At 42.3% G+C, this 19,444-nt stretch overlaps 1 long non-coding RNA gene and 1 pseudogene across 1 annotated transcript in view; one reads left to right on the forward strand and one right to left on the reverse strand.

Annotated features, from left to right (window-relative positions):
• LOC139765367 (uncharacterized) overlaps positions 1 to 19,444 on the reverse strand; it is a 191,464-nt gene that overhangs the window by 13,738 nt on the left and 158,282 nt on the right. The window lies entirely within an intron of this gene.
• On the forward strand, positions 3,305 to 15,421 carry LOC139765365 (cytochrome c oxidase subunit 3-like; annotated as a pseudogene).

Below are 19,444 nucleotides of genomic sequence, written 5' to 3' on the forward strand. Positions count from 1 at the left end.
TGACAAGATGGTGAGTGTATCAAAGGTGGAGGGAACAAGGAGAATTGGGAGACCAAACTGGAGGTGGAAGGATTGACTGAAGGAGATTCTGATCGATAAGAGCCTGAACATACAGGAGGGTGAAGGGTGTGCAGGGAAGAGAGTGAATTGGAGCAATGTGGTGTACCAGGGTCGAAGTGCTGTCAATGGATTGAGACAGAGCATAGGAAGCATCTAGGGCAGTCCATGGAAAGGTCTATGGGGGAAGGATGTGAAAGGGAGCTGTGGTTTCAGTGCATTACATTACATTATATGGGAGGGTACTGAATGAGAAGGTAAAGGCATGTACAGAGCATCAGACTGGGGAAGGACAGTGTGGTTTCAGAAGTGGTAGAGGATGTGTGGATCAGGTGTTTGTTTTGAAGATTATATGTGAAAAATACTTAAAAAAGGTAGACTTGCATGTAGCATTTATGGATCTCGTGAAGGCACATGATAGGGTTGATAGAGATGCTTTGTGGAAGGTTTTAAGAGTACATGGTGAGGGAGGGAAGCGGCTAGAAGCATATTAGGATGTAAGACATTCACAAGTAAGAATAAAGGAAAGTGATTGGTTCCCAGTAAATGTTGGTCTGCAGCAGCGGTGCATGATGTATCCATGGGTGTTAATTTGTTTATGGATGGGGTGGTTAGGAAGGTGAATTCAACAGTTTTGGAAAGAGGGGCAAGTATGCAGACCGTTCTGGATGAGAATGCTTGGGAAGTGAGTCAGTTGTTATTCAATGATCCTACAGTGCTGATGGCTGATTCGGGTGAGAAACTGCATAGGTCGGTAACTGAGTTTGGTAAAGCATGTGAAAGAAGAAAGTTGCAAGTAAATGTAAATAAGAGCAAGGTTATTAGCTTCAGTATGGCTGAGGGACAAGTTAATTGGGAGGTAAATTTGAATGGAGAAAAACTAGAGGAAGTGAAATGTTTCAGATATCTGGGAGTGGATTTAGCAGCAGATGGAACCATGGAAGCAGAGTTGAGTCACAGGGTGGGGGAGGGGTCTAAGGTTCTGGGAGTTTTGCAGAATGTGTGGAAGGCGAGAATGTTATCTTGGAGAGCAAAAATTGGTATGTTTGAAGGAATAGTGGTTACAACAATGTTATATGGGTGTGAGGAATGGGCTATAGATAGGATTGTGCAGATGAGGGTGGATGTGTTGGAAATTAAATGTTTGCGGACAATATGTGGTGTGAGGTGGTTTCATCGTTTAAGTAATGAAAGGATAAGAGAGATATGTGGTAATAAAAACAGTGGTTGATAGTGCAGAAGAGGGTGTATTGAAATGGTTTGGACACATGGAGAGAATGAGTGAGGAAAGATTGACGTAGAGGATATATGTGTCAGAGGTGAAGGGAAGAAGGAGAAGAGGGAGACCAAATTGAAGGTTGAAGGATGGAGTGAAAAAGATTTTGAGTGATCAGGGCCCAAACTTACAGGAGAGAGAGGGAGAGACGTGCAAGGAATAGTGAACTGGAACAATGTGGTATACGAGGGTCGATGTGCTGTCAGTGGACTGAACCAAGGCATGTGAAGCATCTGGGTTAAACCATAGAAAGGTCTGTGGGGTCTGGATGTGGATAGGAAGCTGTGGTATCAGTGCATTACACATGACAGCTAGAGACTGAGTGTAAATGAATGTGGCCTGGTGCTACCTCATGGGAGCAGGGGGTAGCGATGCTATTTCCTGTGTGGCACAGTAGTGACAAGAACAGATGAAGGCAAACAAGTGTAAGTATGTTCATGTGTAGATATGTTTGTGTCTGTGCACGTGTAAATTATTTTTCTATTTATCATACTTAACTGCTGTCTCCCGCATTAGCAAGGTAGCGCAAGGAAACAGACAAGGAATGGTCCAACCCACTCACATACACATGTATATACACAAACACCCACACCCGCACATAAACATACATATATACATATTATTTATATATTTTGCTTTGTCGCTGTCTCCCGCGTTTGCGAGGTAGCGCAAGGAAACAGACGAAAGAAATGGCCCAACCCACCCCCATACACATATATATACATACACGTCCCCACACGCAAATATACATACCCATACATCTCAATGTACACATATATATACACACACAGACATATACATGTATACAAATGCACACAATTCACACTGTCTGCCTTTATTCATTTCCATCGCCACCCCGCCACACATGGAATAACATCCCCCTCCCCCTCATGTGTGCGAGGTAGCGCTAGGAAAAGACAACAAAGGCCCCATTCGTTCACACTCAGTCTCTAGCTGTCATGCAATAATACCCGAAACCACAGCTCCCTTTGCACATCCAGGCCCCACAGAACTTTCCATGGTTTACCCCAGACGCTTCACATGCCCTGATTGAATCCATTGACAGCACATCGACCCCGGTATACCACATTGATCCAATTCACTCTATTCCTTGCCCGCCTTTCACCCTCCTGCATGTTCAGGCCCCGATCACTCAAAATCTTTTTCACTCCATCTTTCCACCTCCAATTTGGTCTCCCACTTCTCCTCGTTCCCTCCACCTCAGACACATATATCCTCTTGGTCAATCTTTCCTCACTCATTCTCTCCATGTGCCCAAACCATTTCAAAACACCCTCTTCTGCTCTCTCAACCACGCTCTTCTTATTTCCACACATCTCTCTTACCCTTACATTACTTACTCTATCAAACCACCTCACACCTCATATTGTCCTCAAACATCTCATTTCCAGCACATCCACCCTCCTGTGCACTACTCTATCCATAGCCCACGCCTCGCAACCATACACCATTGGTGGAACCACTATTCCTTCAAACATAGCCATTTTTGCTTTCGGAGATAATGTTCTCGACTTCCACACATTCTTCAAGGCTCCCAGGATTTTCGCCCCCTCCCCCACCCTATGATTCACTTCCGCTTCCATGGTTCCATCCACTGCCAGATCCACTCCCAGATATCTAAAACACTTTACTTCCTCCAGTTTTTCTCCATTCAAACTTACCTCCCAATTGACTTGACCCTCAACCCTACTGTACCTAATAACCTTGCTCTTATTCACATTTACTCTTAACTTTCTTCTTTCACACACTTTACCAAACTCAGTCACCAGCTTCTGCAGTTTCTCACATGAATCAGCCACCAGCGCTGTATCATCAGCGAACAACAACTGACTCACTTCCCAAGCTCTCTCATCCCCAACAGACTTCATACTTGCCCCTCTTTCCAAAACTCTTGCATTCACCTCCCTAACAACCCCATCCATAAACAAATTAAACAACCATGGAGACATCACACACCCCTGCCGCAAACCTATATATATATATATATTCATTCATTATTATTTATTTTGCTTTGTCGCTGTCTCCCGCATTAGCGAGGTAGCACAAGGAAACAGACGAAAGAAAGGTCCAACCCACATACACATGCATATACATACATGTCCACACATACCAATATACTTATCTATACACCTCAACGTATACATATAAATACATGCAGAAACGTATACATATATACACATGTACATAATTCATACAGTCTGTCTTTATTCATTCCCATCGCCACCCCGCCACACGTGAAATAATCCCCTCCCCCTCATGTGTGTGAGGTAGCTCTAGGAAAAGGCAACAGAGGCCACATTCGTTCACACTCAGTCTCTAGCTGTCATGTAATAATGCACCGAAACCACAGCTCCCTTTCCATATCCAGGCCCCACAGAACTTTCCATGGTTTACCCCAGACGCTTCACATGCCCTGGTTCAATCCACTGACAGCACGTCAACCCCGGTATACCACATCGTTCCAATTCACTCTATTCCTTCCATGCCTTTCAACCTCCTGCGTGTTCAGGCCCTGATCACTCAAAATCTTTTTCACTCCATCTTTCCATCTCCAATTTGGTCTCCCACTTCTCCTCGTTCCCTCCACCTCTGACACATATATCATCTTGGTCAATCTTTCCTCACTCATTCTCTCCATATGACCAAACCATTTCAAAACACCCTCTTCTGCTCTCTCAACCACTTTCTTTTTATTACCACACATCTCTCTTACCCTATTATTACATATACATATATATACATATATAGACATGTACATATTCATACCTGCTGCTTTCATCCATTCCCGTCACCACCTTGCCAAACATGAAATAACATTCCCCTCCCTCCCCCTCCAGCAAGGTAGTGCCAGGAAAAGACATGTTGATAAGTATATGTATGCATGTATAGGCATTTATGCATGGAATGAACCAGGGCATGTGAAGAGTATCAGGTAAACCATGGAAAGATGTGTGGGGCCTGGATGTGCAAAGGGAGCTTTGGTTCGGTGCACGGCACATGACAACTAGAGGCTGAGTGTGAGCTAATGTGGCCTATTTTTTGTCTTTTTCTGGAGGTACGTTGTTGTAAGGGGAGGGACAGGCTATTTCCTATGTGGCAGGTAGTGTCTGGAAGAGACGAAAGCAGCAAGTATTAATATAAGGGGAAACTGAAGGAGTCATGCGGAGAGTGCTCATCCTCCTCAAAGGCTCAGATTGGGGTGTCTAAATGTGTGTGGATGTAACCAAGATGAGAAAAAAGGAGAGATAGGTAGTATGTTTGAGGAAAGGAACCTGGATGTTTTGGCTCTGAGTGAAACGAAGCTCAAGGGTAAAGGGGAAGAGTGGTTTGGGAATGTCTTGGGAGTAAAGTCAGGTTTGGGAATGTCTTGAGAGTAAAGTCAGGGGTTAGTGAGAGGACAAGAGCAAGGGAAGGAGTAGCACTACTCCTGAAACAGAAGTGATGGGAGTGTGTGATAAAGTGCAAGAACATAAACTCTAGATTGATATGGGTAAAACTGAAAGTGGATGGAGAAAGATGGGTGATTATTGGTGCATATGCACCTGGCCTGAGAAGAAAGATCATGAGAGGCAAGTGTTTTGGGAGCAGCTGAGTGAGTGAGTGTGTTAGTAGCTTTGATGCACGAGACCAGGTTATAGTGATGGGTGATTTGAATGCAAAGGTGAGTAATGTGGCAGTTGAGGGAATAATTGGTGTATAAGGGGTGTTCAGTGTTGTAAATGGAAATGGTGAAGAGCTTGTAGATTTATGTGCTGAAAAAGGACTGGTGATTGGGAATACCTGGTTTAAAAAGAGAGATATACATAAGTACCCCAATGTAAATAAGAGAGATGGCCAGAGAGCGCTATTGGATTACATGTTAACTGATAGGCGTGCGAAAGAGAGACTTTTGGATGTCAATGTGCTGAGAGGTGCAACTGGAGGGATGTCTGATCATTATCTTGTGGAGGCGAAGGTGAAGATTTGTAGAGGTTTTCAGAAAAAGAGAGAGAATATTGGGGTGAAGAGAGTGGTAAGAGTAAGTGAACTTGGGAAGGAGATTTGTGAGAGGAAGTACCAGGAGAGACTGAGGTCAGAATGGAAAAAGTTGAGAACAAAGGATGTAAGGGGAGTGAGGGAGGAATGGGATGTACTTAGGGAAGCAGTGATGGCTTGTGCAAAAGATGCTTGTGGCATGAGAAGCGAGGGAGGTGGGCAGATTAGAAAGGGTAGTGAGTGGTGGGATGAAGAAGTAAGATTATTAGTGAAAGAAAGGAGAGAGGCATTTGGACAATTTTTTAAGGGAAATAATGCAAATGACAGGGAGATGTATAAAAGAAAGAGGCAGGGGGTCAAGAGAAGGGTGCAAGAGGTGAAAAAGAGAGCATATGAGAGTTGGGGTGAGAGAGTATCATTAAATTTTAGGGAGAATAAAAAGGTGTTTTGGAAGAAGGTATATAAAGTGCATAAGACAAGGGAACAAATGGGAACATCAGTGAAGGGGATAAAGGGAAGGTGATAACAAGTAGTAGTGATGTGAGAAGGAGATGAAGTGAGCATTTTGAAGGTTTGTTGACTGTGTTAAATGATAGAGTGGTAGATGTAGGGTGTTTTGGTCGAGGTGGTGTGCGAAGTGAGAGGGTCAGGGAGAATGATTTGGTAAACAAAGAAGTAGTAGTGAGAGCTTTGCATAAGATGAAAGCTGACGAGGCAGCAGTTTTGGATGGTATTGCAGTGGAATTTATTAAAAAAGGGATTGACTGTGTTGTTGACTGGTTGGTGAGGATATTCAATGTATGTATTTTAAGGTGGCAGAATAATGCACGGGATTTAAGCTCCTGACATGAAAAATTTCTTTCCTTAGAATTAATGGCAACATGAAGGCATTTAGGATTTCAAGACAGAGCCTCTCCACTAATAGTGCAGCTAATTTTCCTCCACAATGATACCATAATCATTCTAATTGTAATTACCTCATTAGTAGGCTACATGATAGCATTGTTATCATTTAACGTTTTAACTAACCAATGTTTACTTGAAAATGAAAAAATCGAGATGACCTGACTATTTTACCAGCAATTATCTTAGTAATCATTGCACTTCCAACTCTCTGACTACTTTATTTCCTAGAGGACATAAACTCACCCAGGTTAACTATTAAGACCGTAGGTCATCAGTGATACTGAAGATACAAATATTCTTCGCAGTAGTAGAATTTGACTCTTATATGACCCCCTCTAATGACTTAGAACAATTTGGATATCATCTTCTTGATGTAGATAACCGAATGGAAAATCCTATGAATAAACAAATTCGAGTTTTAGTAACCACAGCTGATATAATTCACTCATGATCAGACGATTAAATCAAGTAAGCTTCATAGTTTCACGACCAGGTTTATTCTTTGGTCAATGTTCAGAGATTTGCAGAGCCAATCATACATTTTTACCTATTGTAGTTGAATCAATTTTCCACCAACTCACTCTCATCATGATGTAGTTGAATCAATTTCTACCAATTCATTTTTATCATGAGTAGCAACTTCAAGAGAAGATTCACCCAATGATGGATAAAAGTGTAGGTCTTTTAAACCTATTATGGTATCTAGATACCTTTCTCCCCTATCCCTGGGGATAGGGGAGAAAGAATACTTCCCACGCATTCCTCACGTGTCGTAGAAGGTGACTAAAGGGGACGGGAGCGGGGGGCCAGAAACCCTCCCCTCCTTGTATTTTAACTTTCTAAAAGGGGAAACAGAAGAAGGAGTCACGCGAGGAGTGCTCATCCTCCTCGAAGGCTCAGATTGGGGTGTCTAAATGTGTGTGGATGTAACCAAGATGAGAAAAAAGGAGAGATAGGTAGTATGTTTCAGGAAAGGAACCTGGATGTTTTGGCTCTGAGTGAAGCGAAGCTCAAGGGTAAAGGGGAAGAGTGGTTTGGGAATGTCTTGGGAGTAAAGTCAGGGGTTAGTGAGAGGACAAGAGCAAGGGAAGGAGTAGCACTACTCCTGAATCAGGAGTTGTGGGAGTATGTGATAGAGTGTAAGAAAGTAAATTCTAGACTGATATGGGTAAAACTGAAAGTTGATGGAGAGAGATGGGTGATTATTGGTGCATATGCACCTGGGCATGAGAAGAAAGATCATGAGAGGCAAGTGTTTTGGGAGCAGCTGAATGAGTGTGTTAGTGGTTTTAATGCACAAGATCGGGTTATAGTGATGGGTGATTTGAATGCAAAGGTGAGTAATGTGGCAGTTGAGGGAATAATTGGTATACATGGAGTGTTCAGTGTTGTAAATGGAAATGGTGAAGAGCTTGTAGATTTATGTGCTGAAAAAGGACTGGTGATTGGGAATACCTGGTTTAAAAAGTGAGATATACATAAGTATACGTATGTAAGTAGGAGAGATGGCCAGAGAGCATTATTGGATTACGTGTTAATTGATAGACGCACGAAAGAGAGACTTTTGGATGTTAATGTGCTGAGAGGTGCAACTGGAGGGATGTGTGATCATTATCTTGTGGAGGTGAAGGTGAAGATTTGTGGGGGTTTTCAGAAAAGAAGAGAGAATGTTGGGGTGAAGAGAGTGGTGAAATTAAGTGAGCTTGGGAAGGAGACTTGTGTGAGGAAGTACCAGGAGAGACTGAGTACAGAATGGAAAAAGGTGAGAACAAAGGAGGTAAGGGGAGTGGGGGAGGAATGGGATGTATTTACGGAAGCAGTGATGGCTTGTGCAAAAGATGCTTGTGGCATGAGAAGCGTGGGAGGTGGGTTGATTAGAAAAGGTAGTGAGTGGTGGGATGAAGAAGTAAGATTATTAGTGAAAGAGAAGAGAGAGGCATTTGGACGATTTTTGCAGGGAAAAAATGCAAATGAGTGGGAGAGGTATAAAAGAAAGAGGCAGGAGGTCAAGAGAAAGGTGCAAGAGGTGAAAAAGAGGGCAAATGAGAGTTGGGGTGAGAGAGTATCATTAAATTTCAGGGAGAATAAAAAGATGTTTTGGAAGGAGGTAAATAAAGTGCGTAAGACAAGGGAGCAAATGGGAACTTCAGTGAAGGGGCTAATGGGGAGGTGATAACAAGTAGTGGTGATGTGAGAAGGAGATGGAGTGAGTATTTTGAAGGTTTGTTGAATGTGTTTGGTGATAGAGTGGCAGATATAGGGTGTTTTCGTCAAGGTGGTGTGCAAAGTGAGAAGGTTAGGGAAAATGATTTGGTAAATAGAGAAGAGGTAGTAATAGCTTTACGGAAGATGAAAGCCGGCAAGGCAGCAGGTTTGGATGGTATTGCAGTGGAATTTATTAAAAAAGGGGGTGACTGTATTGTTGACTGGTTGGTAAGGTCATTTAATGTATGTATGATTCATGGTGAGGGGCCCGAGGGTTGGCGGAATGCTTGCATAGTGCCATTGTACAAAGGCAAAGGGGATAAGAGTGAGTGCTCAAATTACAGAGGTATAAGTTTGTTGAGTATTCCTGGTAAATTATATGGGAGGGTATTGATTGAGAGGGTGAAGGCATGTACAGAGCATCAGATTGGGGAAGAGCAGTGTGGTTTCAGAAGTGGTAGAGGATGTTTGGATCAGGTGTTTGCTTTGAAGAATGTATGTGAGAAATACTTAGAAAAACAAATGGATTTGTATGTAGCATTTATGGATCTGGAGAAGGCATATGATAAGAGTTGGTAGAGATGCTCTGTGGAAGGTTTGAAGAATATATGGTGTGGGAGGCAAGTTGTTAGAAGCAGTGAAAAGTTTTTATCGAGGATGTAAGGCATGTGTACGTGTAGGAAGAGAGGAAAGTGATTGGTTCTCAGTGAATGTAGGTTTGCGGCAGGGGTGTGTGATGTCTCCATGGTTGTTTAATTTGTTTATGGATGGGGTTGTTAGGGAGGTGAATGCAAGAGTTTTGGAAAGAGGGGCAAGTATGCAGTCTGTTGTGGATGAGAGAGCTTGGGAAGTGAGTCAGTTGTTGTTCGCTGATGATACAGCGCTGGTGGCTGATTCATGTAAGAAACTGTAGAAGCTGGTGACTGAGTTTGGTAAAGTGTGTGAAAGAAGGAAGTTAAGGGTAAATGTGAATAAGAGCAAGGTTATTAGGTACAGTAGGGTTGAGGGTCAAGTCAATTGGGAGGTAAGTTTGAATGGAGAAAAACTGGAGGAAGTAGAGTGTTTTAGATATGTGGGAGTGGATCTGGCAGCAGATGGAACCATGGAAGCAGAAGTGAATCATAGGGTGGGGGAGAGGGGCGAAAATTCTGTGAGCCTTGAAGAATGTTTGGAAGTCGAGAACATTATCTCGGAAAGCAAAAATGGCTATGTTTGAAGGAATAGTGGTTTCAACAATGTTGTATGGTTGCGAGGCGTGGGCTATGGATAGAGTTGTGCGCAGGAGGGTGGATGTGCTGGAAATGAGATGTTTGAGGACAATATGTGGTGTGAGGTGGTTTGATCGAGTAAGTAATGTAAGGGTAAGAGAGATGTGTGGAAATTAAAAGAGTGTGGTTGAGAGAGCAGAAGAGGGTGTTTTGAAATGGTTTGGTCACATGGAGAGAATGAGTGAGGAAAGATTGACCAAGAGGATATATGTGTCAGAGGTGGAGGGAACGAGGAAAAGTGGGAGACCAAATTGGAGGTGGAAAGATGGAGTGAAAAAGATTTTGAGTGATCGGGGCCTGAACATGCAGGAGGGTGAAAGGCGTTCAAGGAATAGAGTGAATTGGAACGATGTGGTATACCGGGGTCGACATACTGTCAATGGATTGAACCAGGGCATGTGAAGCGTCTGGGGTAAACCATGGAAAGTTGTGTGGGGCCTGGATGTGGAAAGGGAGCTGTGGTTTCGGTGCATTATTACATGACAGCTAGAGACTGAGTGTGAACGAATGGGGCCTTTGTTGTCTTTTCCTAGCGCTACCTCGCACTCATGAGGGGGGAGGGGGTTGTTATTGCATGTGTGGCGAGGTGGCGATGGGAACAAATAAAGGCAGACAGTATGAATTATATACATGTGTATATATGTATATGTCTGTGTGTGTATATATATGTGTACATTGAGATGTATAGGTATGTATATTTGCGTGTGTGGACATGTATGTATATACATGTGTATGTGGGCGGGTTGGGCCATTCTGTCGTCTGTTTCCTTGCGCTACCTCACTAACGCGGGAGACAGCAATAACAAAAATAAATAAATAGATACCTCAGGTGATTAGGATACCAAAAAATTAGTTGAATTATAATGCAAGTTTGTCAAGATTGAGTAGTCCTAAGGACATTTTTCTATGCCGCAAATAAGACCTCTAATATGATTCAACTTATTTATGATATTAGTTTGGCTCTGTTTACCATCTTTCATTATTTCATTTTCCAGCCAAAAAAATTATATTTTTCCTGAGCAACCAAAAAAATTTGAAAATTGAAATTGATAATTAGACTATTTTCGATCTTTGGACCTTCTAGTTTATTTTCGATTCCTTTAAACTGATTATCCACATTTATTGGAATTCTATTTTTGCCAATATCCTATTGAGCTTTGCCTTCTCAATGATTAGTTATTTGATCAGAACTGAGGCAGACTCTCTACAACAAATTAAAGTCATTACTACTGAATTCACACATCGCTGTCACGCTAATCATAACTTCGCTTTTTAGACTGGTTGTATCTAAGAATTCTTTGGGCCTCTTGCCTTATATCTTCACCAGATCAAGTCACATGGCTATAACTCTCTCATTAGCACCTCCAATTTGAGTAACTCTAATGGTTTGTGGTTGGTGTAAACATACTCAACATAAATTTCCCATTTAGTACCTCAGGGAACACCAACAATTCTAATACCTTTCATAACTGTAACTGAATCTATCAGAAACAATTCGGCCATGAACTATAGCAATTTGATTGGCAGCTAACATAATTGCTGGCAATCTTCTACAACTCTCTTAGGACAATCCGGCCCTCATATAGATTCATCAACGTTACTATCAATTCTCATGATTTCTCAAATCCTCCTCCTATTAGAATGAGCTATTGTAGTTATCCAATCCCACGTATTCACCGTTCTAGGAACTCTCCACACAAGAGAAATCAACTAATGCCATCTTCTCACAGATTCCACCCTTATCACTCAGTAAACAAAAGACCATGACCGCTAACCGGATCTATTAGAGCAATAATACTACTGGGTTAGTAAAATGATGTCAAGAAACTGATATCAGACTTCTCTTATAGGAGTAATTAGAACTATTCTAACAATTCAATGATGACAAGACGTTACCCAAGAGACCACTTACCAGGGTTTACACTCATCAGTAGTTAGAAAAGGCCTTCGATGAGGTATAATTTCATTTACTGCATCAGAGGTTTTATTTTTGTTTTCATTTTTTTGAGCTTTTTTCTCTAGAAGATTATGCCCTACAATTGATATTGGAACCTCATGACCACCAGCTGGAATCCGGAGCAACAGTCACATGAGCCCATCATTCTATCATAGAGTCTAAACACTCAGAAGCGATTCAAAGACATTTCTTGACAATTCTATTATGAACCTACTTTACTGCCCTTCAAGCATTAGAATATTTTGAAGCCACTTTCACTATTACTGATTCAGTTTATGGTTCTACTTTTTTTGTAGCAACTGGATTACATGGTCAATCATTGGAACATTATTTTTAAAAGTCTGCTTATATCGGCTTTACATGTGCCACTTCTCATGTAATAATCATTTTGGATTTGAAGCTGCTGCATACTGGCATTTCATCGATGTAGTTTGATTAATGCTTTACGTGTGCATCTACTGATAAGGGGGATAAACTTTTTAGTATACTAAGTACCTCCTCCTTCCAAGTGGAAAGTCTAAACTAATTTAGAAAAGGCATGTACACAGCATCAGCTTGGGGAAGAGCAATGATGTTTCAGAAGTGGTAGAGGAGGTGTGGATCAGGTGTTTGCTTTGAAGGATGTATGTGAGAAATATTTAGAAGAGCAAATGGATTTGTATGTAGCATTTATGAATCTGGAGAAGGCATATGATAGGGTTGATACAGATGCTCTGTGAAATGCATTAAACGTATATGGTGTGGGAAGAAAGTTGTTAGAAGCAGTGAAAAGTTTGTATCGAGGATGTAAGGCATGTGTATGAGTAGGAAGAGAGGAAAGTGATTGGTTCTCAGTGAATGTGGGTTTATGGAAGGGTGGCAGGGGTGTGTAATGTCTCCATGGTTGTTTAATTTGTTTATGGATGGGGTTGGTAGGGAGGTGAATGCAAGAGTTTTGGAAAGCGGGGCAAGTATGCGGTCTGTTGTGAATGAGAGAGCTTGGGAAGTGAGTCAGTTGTTGTTCGCTAATGATACAGCGATGGTGGCTGATTCTGGTGAGAAACTGCAGAAGTTGGTAACTGAGTTTGGTAAAGTATGTGAGAGAAGAAAGCTGAAAGTATATGTGAATAAGAGTAAGGTTATAAGGTTCAGTAGGGTTGAGGTACAAGTTAACTGGGAGGTAAGTTTGAATAGAAAAAACTGGAGGACGTGAAGTATTTTACATATCTGGGGCGGATTTAGCAGCAGATGGAACCATGGAAGCTGAAGTGATTAACAGGGTATGGGAGGGGGCGAAGGTTCTGGGAGCACTGAAGAATGTGTGGAAGGAGAGATCGTTATCTTGAAGCAAAAATGAGTAGGTTTGCAAGGCATAGAGATAGGGTTGTGCGAAGGAGGGTGGACGTGTTGGAAATGAAATGTTTGAGGACATGTTATGCGAAGTGATTTGATCAAATAAGTAATGAAGGATGAGAGAGATGTGTGGTAATAAAAAGAGCGTAGTTGAGAGATCAGAAAAGGGTGTATTGAACTGGTTTGGTCACATGGAGAGATTGAGTAAGGAATGATTGTGAAACAGGATGTATGTGTCAGAAGTGGAGGGAATGAGAAGTGGGAGACTAGAATGGAGGTGGAAGGATGCAGTGAAAAAGATATTGAGTGATCAGGGCATGAACATACAGGAGGGTGAAAGGCTGGCAAGGAATAGAGTTGAAACGATGTGATATACCAAGGTCGACGAGCTGTCAATGGATTGAACCAGGGCTTGTCAAATGTCTGGGGTAAACCATGGAAAGTTTTGTGAGGCTGGGATGTGGAAAGGGAGCTGTGGTTTCGGTGCATTACACATGACAGCTACAGACTGAGTGTAAACAAATGTGGACTTTGTTGTCATTTCCTAGCACTACCTTGTGCACGTGTGCGGGGAGGGGAATGCTATTTCGTGTTTTGCGGGGTGGTGATGGGAATGGATGAAGGCAGCAAGTATGAATATGTACATGTGTATATATGTATATGTCTGTGTATGTATATGTTTTTGTGTATGTATTTGTTTATGGATGGGGTTGTTAGGGAGGTGAATGCAAGAGTTTTGCAAAGAGGGGCAAGGATGAAGTCTGTTGGGGATGAGAGAGCTTGGGAAGTGAGTCAGTTGTTGTTCGCTGATGATACAGCGCTGGTGGCTGATTCATGTGAGAAACTGCAGAAGCTGGTGACTGAGTTTGGTAAAGTGTGTGAAAGAAGAAAGTTAAGAGTAAATGTGAATAAGAGCAAGGTTATTAGGTACAGTAGGGTTGAGGGTCAAGTCAATTGGGAGGTGAGTTTGAATGGAGAAAAACTGGAGGAAGTGAAGTGTTTTAGATATCTGGGAGTGGATCTGGCAGCGGATGGAAACATGGAAGCGGAAGTGGATCATAGGGTGGGGGAGGGGGCGAAAATTCTGGGAGCCTTGAAGAATGTGTGGAAGTCGAGAACATTATCTCGGAAAGCAAAAATGGGTATGTTTGAAGGAATAGTGGTTCCAACAATGTTGTATGGTTGCGAGGCGTGGACTATGGATAGAGTTGTGCGCAGGAAGATGGATGTGCTGGAAATGATATGTTTGAGGACAATGTGTGGTGTGAGGTGGTTTGATCGAGTAAGTAACGTAAGGGTAAGAGAGATGTGTGGAAATAAAAAGAGTGTGGTTGAGAGAGCAGAAGAGGGTGTTGAACATGCAGGAGGGTGAAAGGAGGGCAAAGAATAGAGTGAATTGGATCGATGTGGTATACCGGGGTTGACGTGCTGTCAGTGGATTGAATCAAGGCATGTGTATGGGGGTGGGTTGGGCCATTTCTTTCGTCTGTTTCCTTGCGCTACCTCGCAAACGCGGGAGACAGCGACAAAGCAAAAAAAAAATATATATATATATATATATATATATATATATATATATATATATATATATATATATTTTTTTTTTTTTGCTTTGTAGGGTTGAGGGTCAATTCAATTGGGAGGTGAGTTTGAATGCAGAAAAACTGGAGGAAGTGAAGTGTTTTAGATATCTGGGAGTGGATCTGGCAGCGGATGGAACCATGGAAGCGGAAGTGGATCATAGGGTGGGGGAGGGGGCGAAAATTCTGGGGGCCTTGAAGAATGTGTGGAAGTCGAGAACATTATCTCGGAAAGCAAAAATGGGTATGTTTGATGGAATAGTGGTTCCAACAATGTTGTATGGTTGCGAGGCGTGGGCTATGGATAGAGTGGTGCGCAGGAGGATGGATGTGCTGGAAATGAGATGTTTGAGGACAATGTGTGGTGTGAGGTGGTTTGATCGAGTGAGTAACGTAAGGGTAAGAGAGATGTGTGGAAATAAAAAGAGCGTGGTTGAGAGAGCAGAAGAGGGTGTTTTGAAGTGGTTTGGGCACATGGAGAGGATGAGTGAGGAAAGATTGACCAAGAGGATATATGTGTCGGAGGTGGAGGGAGGAAGGAGAAGAGGGAGACCAAATTGGAGGTGGAAAGATGGAGTGTAAAAGATTTTGTGTGATCGGGGCCTGAACATGCAGGAGGGTGAAAGGAGGGCAAGGAATAGAGTGAATTGGAGTGATGTGGTATACCGGGGTTGACGTGCTGTCAGTGGATTGAATCAAGGCATGTGAAGCGTCTGGGTTAAACCATGGAAAGCTGTGTAGGTATGTATATTTGCATGTGTGGACGTATGTATATACATGTGTATGGGGGCGGGTTGGGCCATTTCTTTCATCTGTTTCCTTGCGTTACCTCGCAAACGCGGGAGACAGCGACAAAGTATAAAAATATATATATATATATATATATATATATATATATATATATATATATATATATATATATTTTTTTTTATAATATATATATATTATAATTTTATAATATATATATATATATATATATTATCCCTGGGGATAGGGGAGAAAGAATACTTCCCACATATTCCCTGCGTGTCGTAGAAGGCGACTAAAAGGGGAGGGAGCGGGGGGCTGGAAATCCTCCCCTCTCGTTTTTTTTTTTGATTTTCCAAAAGAAGGAACAGAGAACGAGGCCACGTGAGGATATTCCCTCAGAGGCCCAGTCCTCTGTTCTTAACGCTACCTTGCTAACGCGGGAAATGGCGAATAGTATGAAAGAAAAGATATATATATATATATATATATATATATATATATATATATATATATATATATATATATATTTTTTTATACTTTGTCGCTGTCTCCCGCATTTGCGAGGTAGCGCAAGGAAACAGACGAAAGAAATGGCCCAACCCACCCCCATACACATGTATATACATACGTCACAACCAAACAACACAGCTTTCAGTACCAGATTCCACTACCATGACAGACGTGATACACATGCAAGTACTTTCGCCCTTATCCCAGGGATCATAAATTTTCCTCCTCTTTCATAATTTTCTCTTGCTCTCCCTCCGAACATATACCTTGAATTCTTCTCAAACCATCCCCTGCTCTCCAACACGCTCATACCCTCGTATCCTACTATCGCTCTCAACCACTCACACCCCCTCCTAATCTCATTGCACATCCTTCACCCACTCTATCCATAGTCAGCCCGCATCCAACAAAATTTTTAACACTATTCTTCAACTCCATTTTGCTTTCTCATCCATCTCAACTTTCGCACTACATTCCTTCTGGTCCCTGCTCATCACTCCTTCTAACACTTCACTCCCATTTTCTCCATTCAATCCCTCCTTGACTTGACCTCAACCCACGTACCTAATAACCTTCTCTTATTCACATCTTACTCCTTAACTTTCTTCTTCCACCACACTTTACCAAACTTCATCACCAGCTTCCAGTTTCTACCACATCAACTCTACCACTCCAGCGCTGTTCATTTCAATAACTATATATATATAACTACTATATAAATCATCATTATTTATTTATATATTTATAACATATTTTACTATTTATATTTATACTATATTTACTTACTTTTCACATTTCCGCTTTCAATACTTATAGAATACAACGACTACTTAAGAAATCCTCACCGCACCTTTCAATACATGTATCACACTCAACAAAGACTGGCTTAAGAAAATACCTCACCTGGCCCCCTTCTCTGTTCCTTCTTTTGGAAAATTAAAAAAAAACGAGAGGGGAGGATTTCCAGCCACCTGCTCCCTCCCCTTTTAGTCACCTTCTACGACACCCAGGGAATACGTGGGAAGTATTCTTTCTCCCCTATCCCCAGGGATATATATATATGTATATCAAAAAAGGGGGTGACTGTATTGTTGACTGGTTGGTAAGGTTATTTAATGTATGTATGACTCATGGTGAGGTGCCTGAGGATTGGCGGAATGCATGCATAGTGCCATTGTACAAAGGCAAAGGGGATAAGAGTGAGTGCTCAAATTACAGAGGTATAAGTTTGTTGAGTATTCCTGGCAAATTGTATGGGAGGGTATTGATTGAGAGGGTGAAGGCATGTACAGAGCATCAGATTGGGGAAGAGCAGTGTGGTTTCAGAAGTGGTAGAGGATGTGTGGATCAGGTGTTTGCTTTGAAGAATGTATGTGAGAAATACTTAGAAAAGCAAATGGATTTGTATGTAGCATTTATGGATCTGGAGAAGGCATATGATAGAGTTGATAAAGATGCTCTGTGGAAGGTATTAAGAATATATGGTGTGGGAGGCAAGTTGTTAGAAGCAGTGAAAAGTTTTTATCGAGGATGTAAGGCATGTGTACATGTAGGAAGAGAGGAAAGTGATTGGTTCTCAGTGAATGTAGGTTTGCGGCAGGGGTGTGTGATGTCTCCATGGTTGTTTAATTTGTTTATGGATGGGGTTGTTAGGGAGGTGAATGCAAGAGTTTTGCAAAGAGGGGCAAGGATGAAGTCTGTTGGGGATGAGAGAGCTTGGGAAGTGAGTCAGTTGTTGTTCGCTGATGATACAGCGCTGGTGGCTGATTCATGTGAGAAACTGCAGAAGCTGGTGACTGAGTTTGGTAAAGTGTGTGAAAGAAGAAAGTTAAGAGTAAATGTGAATAAGAGCAAGGTTATTAGGTACAGTAGGGTTGAGGGTCAAGTCAATTGGGAGGTGAGTTTGAATGGAGAAAAACTGGAGGAAGTGAAGTGTTTTAGATATCTGGGAGTGGATCTGGCAGCGGATGGAAACATGGAAGCGGAAGTGGATCATAGGGTGGGGGAGGGGGCGAAAATTCTGGGAGCCTTGAAGAATGTGTGGAAGTCGAGAACATTATCTCGGAAAGCAAAAATGGGTATGTTTGAAGGAATAGTGGTTCCAACAATGTTGTATGGTTGCGAGGCGTGGACTATGGATAGAGTTGTGCGCAGGAGGATGGATGTGCTGGAAATGAGATGTTTGAGGACAATGTGTGGTGTGAGGTGGTTTGATCGAGTAAGTAACGTAAGGGTAAGAGAGATGTGTGGAAATAAAAAGAGCGTGGTTGAGAGAGCAGAAGAGGGTGTTTTGAAATGGTTTGGTCACATGGAGAGAATGAGTGAGGAAAGATTGACCAAGAGGATATATGTGTCGGAGGTGGAGGGAACGAGGAGAAGAGGGAGACCAAATTGGAGGTGGAAAGATGGAGTGAAAAAGATTTTGTGTGATCGGGGCCTGAACATGCAGGAGGGTGAAAGGAGGGCAAGGAATAGAGTGAATTGGAGCGATGTGGTATACCGGGGTTCACGTGCTGTCAGTGGATTGAATCAAGGCATGTGAAGCGTCTGGGGTAAACCATGGAAAGCTGTGTAGGTATGTATATTTGCGTGTGTGTGGACGTATGTATATACATGTGTATGGGGGTGGGTTGGGCCATTTCTTTCGTCTGTTTCCTTGCGCTACCTCGCAAACGCGGGAAGAAATGGCCCAACCCACCCCCATACACATGTATATACATACGTCCACACACACGCAAATATACATACCTACACAGCTTTCCATGGTTTACCCCAGATGCTTCACATGCCCTGATTCAACCCACTGACAGCACGTCAACCCCGGTATACCACATCGATCATAGGGTGGGGGAGGGGGCGAAAATTCTGGGAGCCTTGAAGAATGTGTGGAAGTCGAGAACAGTATCTCGGAAAGCAAAAATGGGTATGTTTGAAGGAATAGTGGTTCCAACAATGTTGTATGGTTGCCCGGCGTGGGCTATGGATAGAGTTGTGCGCAGGAGGATGGATGTGCTGGAAATGAGATGTTTGAGGACAATGTGTGGTGTGAGGTGGTTTGATCGAGTAAGTAACGTAAGGGTGAGAGAGATGTGTGGAAATAAAAAGAGCGTGGTTGAGAGAGCAGAAGAGGGTGTTTTGAAATGGTTTGGGCACATGGAGAGAATGAGTGAGGAAAGATTGACCAAGAGGATATATTTTATTTATTTATCTATTTTGCTTTGTCGCTGTCTCCCGTGTTAGCGAGGTAGCGCAAGGAAATAGACAAAATAATGGCCCAACCCACCCACATACTCATGTATATACATACACGTCCACACACGCATATATACATACCTATACATCTCAACGTATACATATATATACATACACAGACATACATATATACACATGTACATACTTCATACTTGCTGCCTTTATTCATTCCTGACGCCACCCCGCCACTCATGAAATGACACCCTCCTCCCCCCAGACATACGCAAGGTAGCACTAGGAAAGGACAACAAAGGCCACATTAGTTCACACTCAGTCTCTAGCTATCATGTATAATGCACCAAAACCACAGGTCCCTTTCCACATCCAGGCCCCACAAAACTTTCCATAGTTTACC

Source organism: Panulirus ornatus, chromosome 54 (assembly GCF_036320965.1).
Source record: "Panulirus ornatus isolate Po-2019 chromosome 54, ASM3632096v1, whole genome shotgun sequence".
NCBI classification, from domain to species: Eukaryota; Metazoa; Arthropoda; class Malacostraca; order Decapoda; family Palinuridae; genus Panulirus; species Panulirus ornatus.